Below are 12462 nucleotides of genomic sequence, written 5' to 3'. Positions count from 1 at the left end.
ATCAGCTAAAGCCTCCAGAGTTGTCTCTGGCAGAAAAGGGTCCAGAACAGATGAGTTAATGCAGATGCATTGTTTTCTGGAAATGTTATTGGTGACCCAAAAATGTGCCTCTTGAAAATGGATTAGCTGTCATATACAGTCTGCTGTTTCAGGGTTGTGGGAGGACAAGTGGTTTTCCAGTGGCACGCTATCAAGAAACCTGTGCCAACTTGCACTATCTCATTTCCCCCTCATTATTTCCAAGCAAAAGGTCACAATGAAAATGCCCAAGTTTCATCCTATGTCTTGACAAGCGTGAGGGCTGGGGTGGGAGAGAGGGATTATATACCAGATATTGGAATGGCACAGTATAACTTTCTTGTAACTTTCTTATAAAATAATAAAAAAATGTATGCTTACATTTAAACAGATTAGCACTTCAATGGGCAAGTGTACCACAGAATTCCTGTGTCTTTCCAGGTTTTCCCCACAGGAATATATTTATGTACTTATCAGATCTGAATCCCGTCTTTCTTCCCTTCAGTTCAGGTTTGAATATGGAAGAGTTATTTTATCCAGAACAGCTCTTGTGATTTATTCCAAGTTTCTTATAGTGCCTCAGGATTTAAAACCAGTTCTCCCTGGTTCCAGCATTCTACCCACAATACTACCTTGGATCTTAATATGGCAATCCTTAAGTACCTTAGTTCCTTCAGAGGATACAGAGGGGATACAGTCGCTTCGTTGTAGTGGAGACTTTCTGGAAAGCAGGATGTGTGCAACCTGTATCCAAACGCAGGACTTCTCTAATAACTCTTTGGAAGTCCCTTGCCATGCAACTGTTTGGGCCAGCTGAAGCCAACATCTTTTTCTTAGGCACCATAACGTCTGGATCTGCAATACATGCCCTCCTTCTCCTCACTCAGGGGTGTTACTACTACAGCCAGGGCACAGATCAATGCACCATTTCTCATGGTCGTCTAGGATCTTTCTCTGTAGCTCCTCAGTGCTCATGCTGCCAAGAAGGTCTAACTGGACCCATGATGGCAATCCTGCAGAACTCCAGTAAGTGTCCAGAGCCTCTTGGAATTGCTCTCTTGCCCAGAGATTTAGGTATCTGGCTCTGAACTAATCAGAAAAGCAGAATATAGCTATATTTTAAATAAATAAAAATGAAAACTATGCTCCTGCTGTCATCTATTAATTACAGGGACGGTGGCTCAGTGGTAGAGCATCTGCTTGGGAAGCAGAAGGTCCCAGGTTCAATCCCTGGCATCTCCAAAAAAGGGTCCAGGCAAATAGGTGTGAAAAACCTCAGCTTGAGACCCTGGAGAGCCGCTGCCAGTCTGAGAAGACAATACTGACTTTGATGGACCAAGGGTCTGATTCAGTATAAGGCAGCTTCATATGTTCATATGTACAGAGCCTCCTTATTGACCCAAATGATTGGGAAACTATGTTTTGGGGCGAGAGTAGCCAGAGCTAGATTAGGCCAAACTGGCTTTGAAAAGCCATCTCTATTACAATTCTAACTTGCACTGGAGCAAATGGAAAGCCACCTCACTGGTTGGGTTTCTTTTTGGTTCTTTTTGCAAAGGTGAGTCTTAAAAAGTAAAGCCACTGGAATTAAAATGAATACAGGCAAGAATGAAATAGAGAAAATGAAATTGCAAATAAGATTTGTTTCAGCAGTGTACTACCCCCTGATTAAGAAAGTAATGATGCATGCAAGCACAAGCAGATAGCACAAACAGATACGGATTTTAATTTCTCAGAGCTACTTTTCATGGTCTCCGGTACCTCATGTTTAGCCTTGATTTTGTATTGCACCTCTCCAGAGGAACCTGTATTTCTAGTTTCTCTAATAGTGCTATAGAAAGTACTAAAGTGATAACAGATCAGGAACACTGCATATAGATTAAATCCATGTAATATTATTTCATTTTATTTACTGTTATATCATAAAATATCCCATGTGTTTAAGCCATGTATAGTTACTTAGGAGTTTTAATAAGCAGCAATTCTGAAGGATTTCATTGCGTAGGAAAAACAACTGTCTTCAACCTGAGCTTTCAAATGTGAAATTCAGATTCGTAAGATGGGAGGTGAGGAATTATGTCCCTAATAACTGGATCAGCCTACAGGTGTCGTGTTCTAGCTTGAAATTTTGTGCTACTGCTAAGTTAATATGGCAAAACTCTGTTTACACTCCTATGGTACAAGCAATACAAGCAGAGCAATGAAGTCACCAAGAGTTGCAGTTCTGCTAATGCAAAGAATGATGACTGAAACGCAAAACATGCATTTCCACTTTAAGAAGTATGCACAGAAACAGATCATTCTATAAAACTGAGGGGAAAAACCCAGGTTTGTAGAAAAATCTGAAATCTTTTTTTTAAAACAACTCTTTTTGGACAACTCTCTAAGCTGTGGTGTATTTGCTGAGCTAGTCCTCTGTGCTTGACTTTGCTTCTGCTTCGGATTTCTGTTCTCTACCTCCCCAGCCCTCTTTTTTATCTTCTATCTCTCTGCTGTATGCTTTGGGAGTTTGAGGGACTTGGGGCTCTGATCCACACAGCCCCTCCACTCATGCCGGGTCATGGGGCATAGCTGGTCGGCACCTTGGCTGAGGGCCCACATTTATACACACACCACTCCTCCTTCACTCTCTCTCTGCTATGGGCTTTCAATGTTTGTGGGTTCAGTGCCATAAGGGTGAGAGTGGTTGGAAGATGCCCTGTCCCTGGACATGCCATACAGTCTCCCCCCACCCCTCCCTGGAAGACATCCGTAGCACGTCAGCAGCATAGGTCTCCTCTGCTCCATCCACAGGGTTCTCGCAGGATGCGAAAAGGGTTTTGTTTTTGTTTTTTTGCATTGCCCAACAGCATAAGTTGATTACATTGTTCGGAAGGGAGAACTCCAATGACAGTGATTCAGGGGTGGCGGCGGTGGTGGTAGTGAAGCATCTGCCCTTTCACATCCCAAGTCTCTGCTGCCATCAGTGTTATGCCTCCCTCTGGTGTTTCCCAGCCCAGCGCCAGAAAGAAGCTGCACCTCCCACCTGCTCCAACCATGGCCGTAGGGTTATGTTTCCAGTCCATCATTTGGAAACACTTCTGCGCCCTCCCCAGTGACCCCTGTGTGGCAGAGTGCCAGGTGTGCCACCCCTCCCCCCCCTGAATCACTGACGTTGAAATCCTCCCTTCCAAACAGTGTCATCAACTTGTGCTGTTCCGGAGCTTTGAGCCAGCCTCTCGCTTGCTCAACTGTCAAGACGATTACTGTGCGTGGCCAGCCCTTCCTGAGAGTAGGATCTTGGCCACAGATTTGAGCCACCCTGTCCTGATTTTAGTCTGCTCCTTTCTGTGAGGCATTGGGAGTTATGTAGGCCAGGGCTTTGAATCAGCCTTTCACTTGCTTCTCTGGCAAGGCAAATGCACTGCGTGGCCAGCCCTTCCTGAAAATGGGACCTTGGTAACAGAGGCACCCCTTCTGATTTTGGTCCTCTCTTTCCTGCTGGGGACTGGGTGTTGGGTGGACTCTGAGTCAGCCAAGTCAAGATGATAGCTGAGCATTGCCAACCCTTCCCAGGAAATAGGGTTTTGTCAGGGCTTTGGGCCATCTTCTCACTCACTCCGCTGGCAAGAAGATGGCAGTGCATGGCCAACTCTTCCTGGGTATAGGATGTTGGCAGCAAGTCCAAGTCACTGCGACATCCAGTGATATCATTGATCGTGTGAGTTTTGGGTGGGTGCCCTTTTGTTGTGGGACCCTGGATCTGGCCTTTTGCTCATATCATTGGTGATGCTCTAGAGGGCTTCGTTCCGGAGACTGCGCCTTCCCTTTGTTCACTGCTGGCAAGATAATTGCTGTACACGGCCAAGGCTTTTCCCAGTGCTTTGTTCTGGAGATGGGGTGTTGCTTCCTTCCTTTCTCCCTTTCTCTCTCTGTCCTCTTGGGCCATCAAACCACCTCCATCCATTTTGGTGTAGTGGTTAAGTGTGTGGACTCTTATCTGGGAGAACCGGGTTTGATTCCCCACTCCTCCACTTGCACCTGCTGGAATGGCCTTGGGTCAGCCATAGCTCTGGCAGAGGTTGTCCTTGAAAGGGCAGCTGCTGTGAGAGCCCTCTCCAGCCCCACCCACCTCACAGGGTGTCTGTTGTGGGGGAGGAAGGTAAAGGAGATTGTGAGCCGCTCTGAGACTCTTCGGAATGGAGGGCGGGATATAAATCCAATATCTTCATCTACCTCACAGGGTGTCTGTTGTAGGGGAGGAAGGGAAAGGAGATTGTGAGCCGCTCTGAGACTCTTCGGAGTGGAGGGCGGGATATAAATCCAGTATCTTCATCTACCTCACAGGGTGTCTGTTGTGGGGGAGGAAGGGAAAGGAGATTGTGAGCTGCTCTGAGACTCTGTCCTTGAAAGGGCAGCTGCTGTGAGAGCCCTCTCCAGCCCCACCCACCTCGCAGGGTGTCTGTTGTGGGGGAGGAAGGGAAAGGAGATTGTAGGCCGCTCTGAGGCTCTGTCCTTGAAAGGGCAGCTGCTGTGAGAGTCCTCTCCAGCCCCACCCACCTCCCAGGGTGTCTGTTGTGGGGGAGGAAGGTAAAGGAGATTGTGAGCCACTCTGAGACTCTTCGGAGTAGATGGCGGGATATAAATCCAATATTTTCATCTACCTCACAGGGTGTCTGTTGTGGGGGGGGGGGAGGAAGGTAAAGGAGATTGTGAGCCGCTCTGAGACTCTTCGGAGTGGAGGGTGGGATATAAATCCAATATCTTCATCTTCATCTTCATCTTCTTCTTCTTCTTCTTCTTTCAATGCTATTGGGTCTGGGTCTTCTTTGTGTCATGGCCCCAAGCCACTTCCACTGGGCCCAGGGGAGGAGGGGGTTGGGTGTGCCCTGTGATCAACTTGTATGCAGACAACGAATGGGGTCCGAGATGCGACCATCCACAACAGTGCAGGTGGCTCCCGGGCCCAGGTAAGGCAGTGGAGGAAGCGAGTCAGCCATGCTCTGCAATCACGTCTGCAGAGGGTGAACGGGGCCCAGAGATGTGGCCACCTGCAACAGTGCAGGTGGCTCTTGGGCTCAGGCAGGTCAATGGAGGAGGGGGGTTGGCCATGCCCAGCTATCATCTTGTCATCAGAGAGCGAATGGAGCCTGAGGACAAAGGCAGCCCAAGCAGTTCAGGTAGCTTCTGGGCCCAGTCAGGGAAGGAGGGTTGTTGGTCATACCCAGCAATTGCCTTGACCACAATGAGTGAATGGGTTACAGAGATGTGGCCACCCACAATAGTGTGGTTGGTTCCTAGGCCCAGGGAAGGAGAGGGATTGACCATCCCAGGGAGCATTGTAGGGAGGTCCTCTGCAAGTCTGCAGCCTCTAGCATGCCCGGAGCTCGTTCTATACACTCCTGAAGCTGTGCCCGACATTTCCCCAAAAGCACTTTCCAGGGAGCAAGTCCAATCTGCGTATAACTCTGAGAGAATACTGTGAGGCAGATTAAGCGAAAAGAGAGCGAGTGATTCAAGGTCACCCAGCAAACTCCGTGGCAGAACGGGGATCTGAACCTGGTCTCCCAGATCCTAGTTTAATACCCTGACCACTGCATCACATCTGTATCCTGTTGTTCGATCGAATTATTCTCAAGGCAACTTCCCAACAAAAGATGCCTTCTGCTACGGTGGCATGCCCCCCAAACCTACTATGGTAGAAGCTCCAGCATCTTCCCCATCACATCTGCAAATGGCAATTTGAGTTTGGGGGCTGGGAGGACAACAGCTGAGATGTTTGGGGGCCTGCTCCTTCCTTAGGTGATGGTTGAGACAAGGCTGGTATTACTGTGTTCCTGTTATTTGGCTTTTTCTTACTAGCTGGCCACAGAGGTCTCAAAGTTCTTTCATGCACAAGGTCTTGGGACAGAAAGAACTCTGAAGAGATTTCTACATCTGAATTGTATGCGTCTCTGCACACAATTGTTTTCCTCCATTACTCTTTAACACTGCCGGTTGACTTCTAAGAGCAAGTAGCTTGATTCTATTTTGGTCCAGCCGTCAAATGAGAAATTGAAATGGGTGTATGAGAGGAACTTGGCTGGTAATTTCAGTTGGCTTATGAGGAATCCGCGGGAGCAGCGGAACGCACTTAAAAACCGGTGGTTGCGTGAAGGCAAGCATTTTTCCTTCGGAAGCCGACAAGCAACGGAGGGACTCTTTTGGAACTTTGTTCTTGAGTCGTAGCACTCTCTTTGTGAAAATAAGAGACTTTGTGGGGTCCTCCCTGTAATAACATATCTGTTGCTAAAATGCTGTGAATTTATGATAATTTTTGTATGTTTCTACACAATAATATATAATTGGTATAATCTATTTAATAGTGTATTTGCACAATATTTTTTTGGTATATTTGTTTCGTATATCGTGCTGCCATTGTTCTTTGCTGTTGACTTCTAAGAGCAAGTAGCTTGATTCTATTTTGGTCCAGCTGAACGTATCTTTCTGACGTTGCCTTTCCCAGATCCTGATACAGAGGCCGTTTTCCCACTGACCTTACTCCGGAGCGACGTCCCTCTTCACCGCGCAGCGTCTGCGCGGATTTCCCACCAACTGCTGCGCACAACCAGGAAGTGCCGCGGCTTTTGCGTCGCAGATGTAAACCGCTAAAAACCAGTTTACATCTGCGACGCAAAAGCTGCGGCTCTTCCTGGTTGTGCGCAGCAGTTGGTGGGAAATCTGCGCTGACGCTGCGCGGTGAAGAGGGACGTCGCTCCGGAGTAAGGTCAGTGGGAAAACGGCCTAAGTCTCCATACTACTGCTTCACCCATAGGGTACCTTCTTGTTCACTTCAGTGTACCACGCCTTCATAAAAAAAAAAAAAAACATTCATACAGCAAGAATATATACTAGTATGATTTCCAGCCATGATATGAGTGAGAAAAACTGGAGGCGTTTATTCCCATTTTCCCGAAGACTTATTTATGAAACAGCCTTTCAGAAGGCATTATTAAATATGCCATGCCATCCAGTATGCTAAACAGGAAAGATATAATAGCTGCTGGCTTTGCACTGAAAAAAGAAAGAAATCTACATGAACTCAACCCTTCCTCCTCCCTCTCCGCAGGAAACGCAGCTTCAAGATGGATCACCAATTCTGCCATTTCAGGAAACAGAACAGTATATCTCCCCTGAAATTGCTTTGCCATTGCCACAAGGGAACAAAGCAGTAGGCAAGTTTCACCTTGAAGACCAACTAAGTTTTATTCAGAATGTAAGCTTTCGTACGCTCTTACATTCTGAATAAAACTTAGTTGGACTTAAAGGTGAAACTTGTCTACTGCTTAGTTCTATTGCTTCAGACCAACACCGCCGCCCACTCGGATCTATTGCCACAAGGGGATGCTCTTGCTCTCTCTATTGTCTTGGAATTTATTTTTAAGAGCACTTTTGCAGACAAGATTCATAGCATTTTCTTGAAACCTTAGAAATAATATCACTAGCAACGATAAGAAGGACTTTGCATTTTAGCATAACTTTTGTACACAGATGTCTTTTCCAACGGGGAAAAATATATTCTGGCATATTCAGCCATGAGTGGTGGTGGGGGACATAGCCATCTGTATGCCAGATAATTATTCTACTTGATTAATGAATCTCTTGATTCATTCAGGCAGATGTGGAAAAGGTAACTTTGTTGCTAATCGTCACATGAACGAGACGAGCAATTTAAGGTTGTATTGTGAGATAATATACGGTTTTCAATCTACAGATCCCTTGCCTTTTGCAAAACTTTTACCAGTATGGATGCCAACAGACTTGGGGGAAATGTCCTGCCCCATGAATAGAAGTCTAATGTGTGGGAATGGGTAGCTGAAATTTTTCATGGCATTGAGGTAAATAACATCCTACGAAGCCTCTATCAAAGGGACAACACATTTCCCCCCTCTAGGCTGTTGGCAACCGTATCACCAGGAGTCATGGATTTGGGCAGCTAGGGCTGAAATGTTATCTGAATTCACATGCCCATGGCTTAGAGGCCCTGCAGATTTACTCAGCTGTGGCAATGGAAAGCCATTGGCCATTTCCAGGGGCATCACAAGGCATCAGACTGAGAAACAGCATGGTTACAAACCTGATTGGGTGAATGTTGTGCAGGGCGACTCTGTGCTGGGGCGGTGCCTACTCAGAAGCAGATGGAAGCCAGGGCTGAGTAGAGTCCATCCGGGCAGGAGAGGAGGAAAAGCGGCAAGCAAAAGGCAGGAACAAGGTGAGACAGGGCAAGGCAAGGCAGACAGGCTAGGATCACAAGGCAGGAACATGGTGTGAGAAGTTGTTAAGCAGGACTTGTTCTGTTGCTCAGATCAAAGAAATGGATGCCACCCAAGGAGCTTTCATGGGATGCAAGATGCCACATGACTTATCCTAACCTATCAAAGTGAGATAAGAAGTGAAAATGTGCTTTCATTCTCCCCTTTTACAATGCCTTCCCTTCACCTGATTGTCAACGCATATTCAGTCGCATATTCAGTCGTGGCCTCGGAAACTCCGGAATCTTAATTCAGATAGCACAGAGGTGGGGGACCTCTGTCCCGAGGGCCATATGCGGCCCTTGAGGTCACTTGGTGTGCCCCTCAGGGACTGCTGGACCGAACTGAGCCATGTGGCAGCCTCCCTGGAGCCTGGCTAGCCAGCAAGGATTGTGGAGCCCAGCTGCGCTGTGCAGCAGCCTCCTCAGGGCCAGGCAGGGATCACTGTGTACTGTGCAGCAGCCTCCCTGGGGTCTGGCCACCCGGCCAGAATTGCTGCAGGGCCTGGAAAAGTTACTGTCACAGTTCAGTTTGCACTTGATTATCCCAGATGGTGTGGCCTAATATGCTAATGAGTGTGTGACCTAATATGCTAATATTAGGGGATGAGGTCTAATATGCTACTGAGTTCCTGCTAGGCTTTTTCTACAAAAAAGCCCTGGACCTATGCATTTGCCTAGGGCGGTGGGCCGTGTGTGTGTGTGTGTGTGTGTGTGTCAGATTCGGCTCTCCCCACATAACTTCAAATAGAAAAACAATTGTTTGCATTAATTTTGCTGGCCTGAATCATTCTCCCTGCATGGAGCACTGTTTTTTTTCAGTTGATAATTTTCTGTGGCCCGCAAATGATGTTATAAATATCCATATGGCCCTTGGCAGAAAAAAGGTTCCCCACCCCTGAAATAGCCTGATGTAATGGAAGGCCGCTACCCCTGTTACATAGCAGTAAATGCTGAAACTCTTTATTGAAACATTGATTTAGTTTATTTATCTGCTACTTTCCGATTCAAGGAAAGCTCTGTGGCCCTAAAAAATTGCAATGCCTAAAGCAGCCATGTGCTATGGTTGCTAGTTCAAAGTTAGGAAATTCCTGGAGATTTGTGGGTGGAGCCTGGGAAGGGCAGGGTCTAGGATGAGCCTTTTGGTGTCTTTTAGGGCACTTCTAAACAGAATTACATCCTTCTAAACCTATTGAAGTCAATTGACGTAGACTCTATTTAGGACTGAGCTGTTGGTCAGCCAACACTCCCAGGCTGCCAAAAGCCTCAGAAGACCTGAATCCTTTTATTCCCTGTGGAATTAAGCCCCGTAGCAGGGCCCTCACCTCAGCATTGACAGCCATTTTGTACAAAGGCTTGCAGAGTATGTTTTGCAGTCCTAAACTAGGGTTGCTACTGGGCACTATTTTCACCAATGTTCCTTCTAAGCTGTGCAGTCTCGTGAGCAAAAATTCTACTTCCTGAGCTACAGGCATATAAATTGTGAGCTACTGCATAAATTAGTGTGCTCTGGGGCCATCTTTCCTGAGCAAAGACTTTGAACTTTCCTGAGCATGGGTGAGCCGTGGGCTAAAAACTTTCCCAACTTTGAACTTAATAAGTTAATAAACTTTGAACTTAATAAATTAATAAAACTATAAAATGTTGACTTGAGGTCACAGTGGGATTGGTGACCAATCAGTGGGATTGGTGACGTATCAGTGGAAGCATTCAGATCAGGCTTGGGTAGGCATGACCTGTTGTCAAGTTGAAGCGGCCAACTTTGGGTGACCCCAAATAGGCTTCCCAACCCTCCCGCCCTGGCGGGGGACCCCAGGATTTCCAGCCTCTTCCCCTACTCCCCCAAAAAACGGAAGCGGGGGGAGGGGGGTAAACGGTGCCAAGGAGCGTAGCCTGGTGAGTGGCAGGAGCGGCGGGACCGTGGCGATTGTCCTGGGCTGGCCGCCCTCTGGCCGCTTTTGGCCTTGCTCCCCCTCCTTCGGCGGATCCCGCAGGGAGGAGGGGGAGTCTGGGCCGGGCTGGGCTCCGAGCCCCCTTCGGCCGCGGCTGACCGGGCGGCCCCCTTTCTGACGTTGGTCCCATCCCCAGCGGGACTGCAAGAGCTGCTATGCTGGCTGGCTGGGCTGGGCTGGCCCCCGAGGGGCTGGACGGGCGGCCAATGACTGGCAGCAGCGGCCGGCCCGGGGCTGGGGTGGGGGGGACGCGGGAAGTGTGCGTCATGGAGAACATGGCCCGGTGAGTGGCAGGGGCAGTGGGGCGCTGTGGGGAGGCAGGCTGGCTGGCGGGGCTGGCCACTTTTGGCTTTGCTCCCCCCCCTCCGGTGGCTCCCATGGGGAGGAGGGGGCATCTGAGCCGGGCTGGGCTCTGAGCCCCCTTTGGCCAGAACTCCCTTTGGAGTTCAGTTATGCTGGTCACACCCTTGCTCCTGGCTCCGCCCCTAATGTCTCCTGGATCCACCCCCAAAGTCTCCTGGCTCCACCCCCAAAGTCCCCAGATATTTCTTACATTGGACTTGGCAACCCTAACCCCAAAGCAAGTGATAACCAGAGGTGGGTTGTCATTGCCTTCCTCTGTGTAGCTACTCTGGTGCTATCTGGGGGTGGGGTGGGACAAAGGCCACAAAAATTGGGGGATCCCCCACCCAGACTCCTTAACAGAATTCTAAAGTCAATGGGTTCAGAAAAATGTTGGATTTGGCACCACACTGTAGCTCTCTTCTCCAAGTATGGTCTGCCATGAAGCTCCAGTTTACATGTGAGTGTTCTAAGGAGGAGCAATGGTCTGTACAGAGCAATTCTAGCCTCCCCTCCCCCCCGCTCACACCGCTGCACAGATTATAGAAGGCCACTGCTATCAATCTATCCCGACTAGTACAAAAATTTGAAGTGTTCCGGAGCCATCTGTAATCTTTTTAATGGGAGAAGGGGGGATAGAGAGCATGCTTTGTGCTAGAAAGGCAACAGACTTAAGCTTTTACTGCTATCTAACATGAAAAATCTGTTGACAAAAAGAAAATAAACTCTGAGTTGTAATTTTCTAAACACTTCTGCTGTTTCTGGTTAACTGTCACTACAAAAAGGTTAAATGAGATCCCAAGGTGCTAATATGTCCAGAGTTTGGAAACTAAGCAGAGTTAGCCGTGGTTAGTGCTTGTATGGGAGACCACCAAGGAAGACCAGGGTAGTTACACAGAGGAAGGCAATGGCAATCCACCTCTGGTTATTGCTTGATTTGAAAACCCCATGGACCTGGGCTCACAATGAGTCGGCGGCTGCAACTCGATAGCAGGCCATGCCTACCCAAGCCTGATCCGAATGCCTCCACTTGCACGAACATGATTGGTCACCAATCCCACTGTGACCCCAAGGTGACATTTTATAGTTTTATTAATACTAAATGTATTTCTGACAAGATGATGTCATGCAGAAGTGAGGTCACTACATCAGTGACATTGCGTGATGATGCTCTGCTTTTCAAGCAAAACTCTATGGGTTGAGCCCAATTTTAACCACAGAGTTTGCCCAAAGAGCAGAGCATCGCCCCTGACATGGGGTCGCCATGAGTCGGCAGCTGCAACTTGACAACAGGTCACGGCTACCCAAGCCTGATCTGAACAGGCCTGGCGCTAGGGGTTCTGCCACTTCTGGCAGACCCCTATGCTGTGCCCCCCCCTCCCTTGTTCTGGTCATCACTGTGCAGGTGATCTGGCTCTTCGGAGGCTTCGGAAGCCTCCAAAGGGCAAGGCATTTTAGCGATGCCCCACCGCTTTCGGGATGAAAGCGGATGAGCGGCGCCTGCATGAAAAGGCGCTGCTCGGCTGATTTCAACCCAAAAGCAGCGGGGCACTGCTAAAATACCGCGCTCTCTGGAGAGCGTGGCATTTTTGCAACATCCAGCTGCTTTTGGGATGAAAGTGGACGAGCAGCGCCTTTCCGTGAGGGCACCGCTCAGCCACTTTCAACCTAAAAGCAGCCGGGTGCCACTAAAATGCCACACTCTTTGGAGAGTGCAGTGTTTTAGCCCTGCCGCTTTCGGGTTAAAAGTGGCCACACACCACTAAAACGGCGCACTCTTCGGAGGCTTCCAAGGAAGCCTCCAAAGAGTGTAGAGGAGTAAGGGGGTGCCTGTTGGTGCCCCCAGGCGGGGTAGCACCCTAGGCAACCACCTACCCTGCC

The 12462-nt window shown here is 48.5% G+C and overlaps 1 protein-coding gene across 5 annotated transcripts in view; it reads right to left on the bottom strand.

Moving 5' to 3' along the window:
* RAB37 (RAB37, member RAS oncogene family) overlaps positions 1-12462 on the bottom strand; it is a 133409-nt gene that overhangs the window by 41367 nt on the left and 79580 nt on the right. The window contains exon 2 of one of the 5 annotated variants that reach the window (XM_060252895.1): positions 8114-8277. The exons of 2 other annotated variants lie outside the window; for them this stretch is intronic. The gene's annotated coding sequence lies outside the window, so the exon portion shown is untranslated. Of the gene's footprint in view, positions 1-8113; positions 8404-12462 lie in introns of all 5 variants that reach the window. 2 more of the 5 variants (XM_060252896.1, XM_060252894.1) reach the window with 2 other exon arrangements.

This window comes from Heteronotia binoei, chromosome 13 (assembly GCF_032191835.1).
Source record: "Heteronotia binoei isolate CCM8104 ecotype False Entrance Well chromosome 13, APGP_CSIRO_Hbin_v1, whole genome shotgun sequence".
Lineage (NCBI taxonomy): Eukaryota > Metazoa > Chordata > Lepidosauria > Squamata > Gekkonidae > Heteronotia > Heteronotia binoei.
Note: the sequence above shows the minus strand (reverse complement) of the source record. Positions and strands in the feature narration are given on the sequence as shown.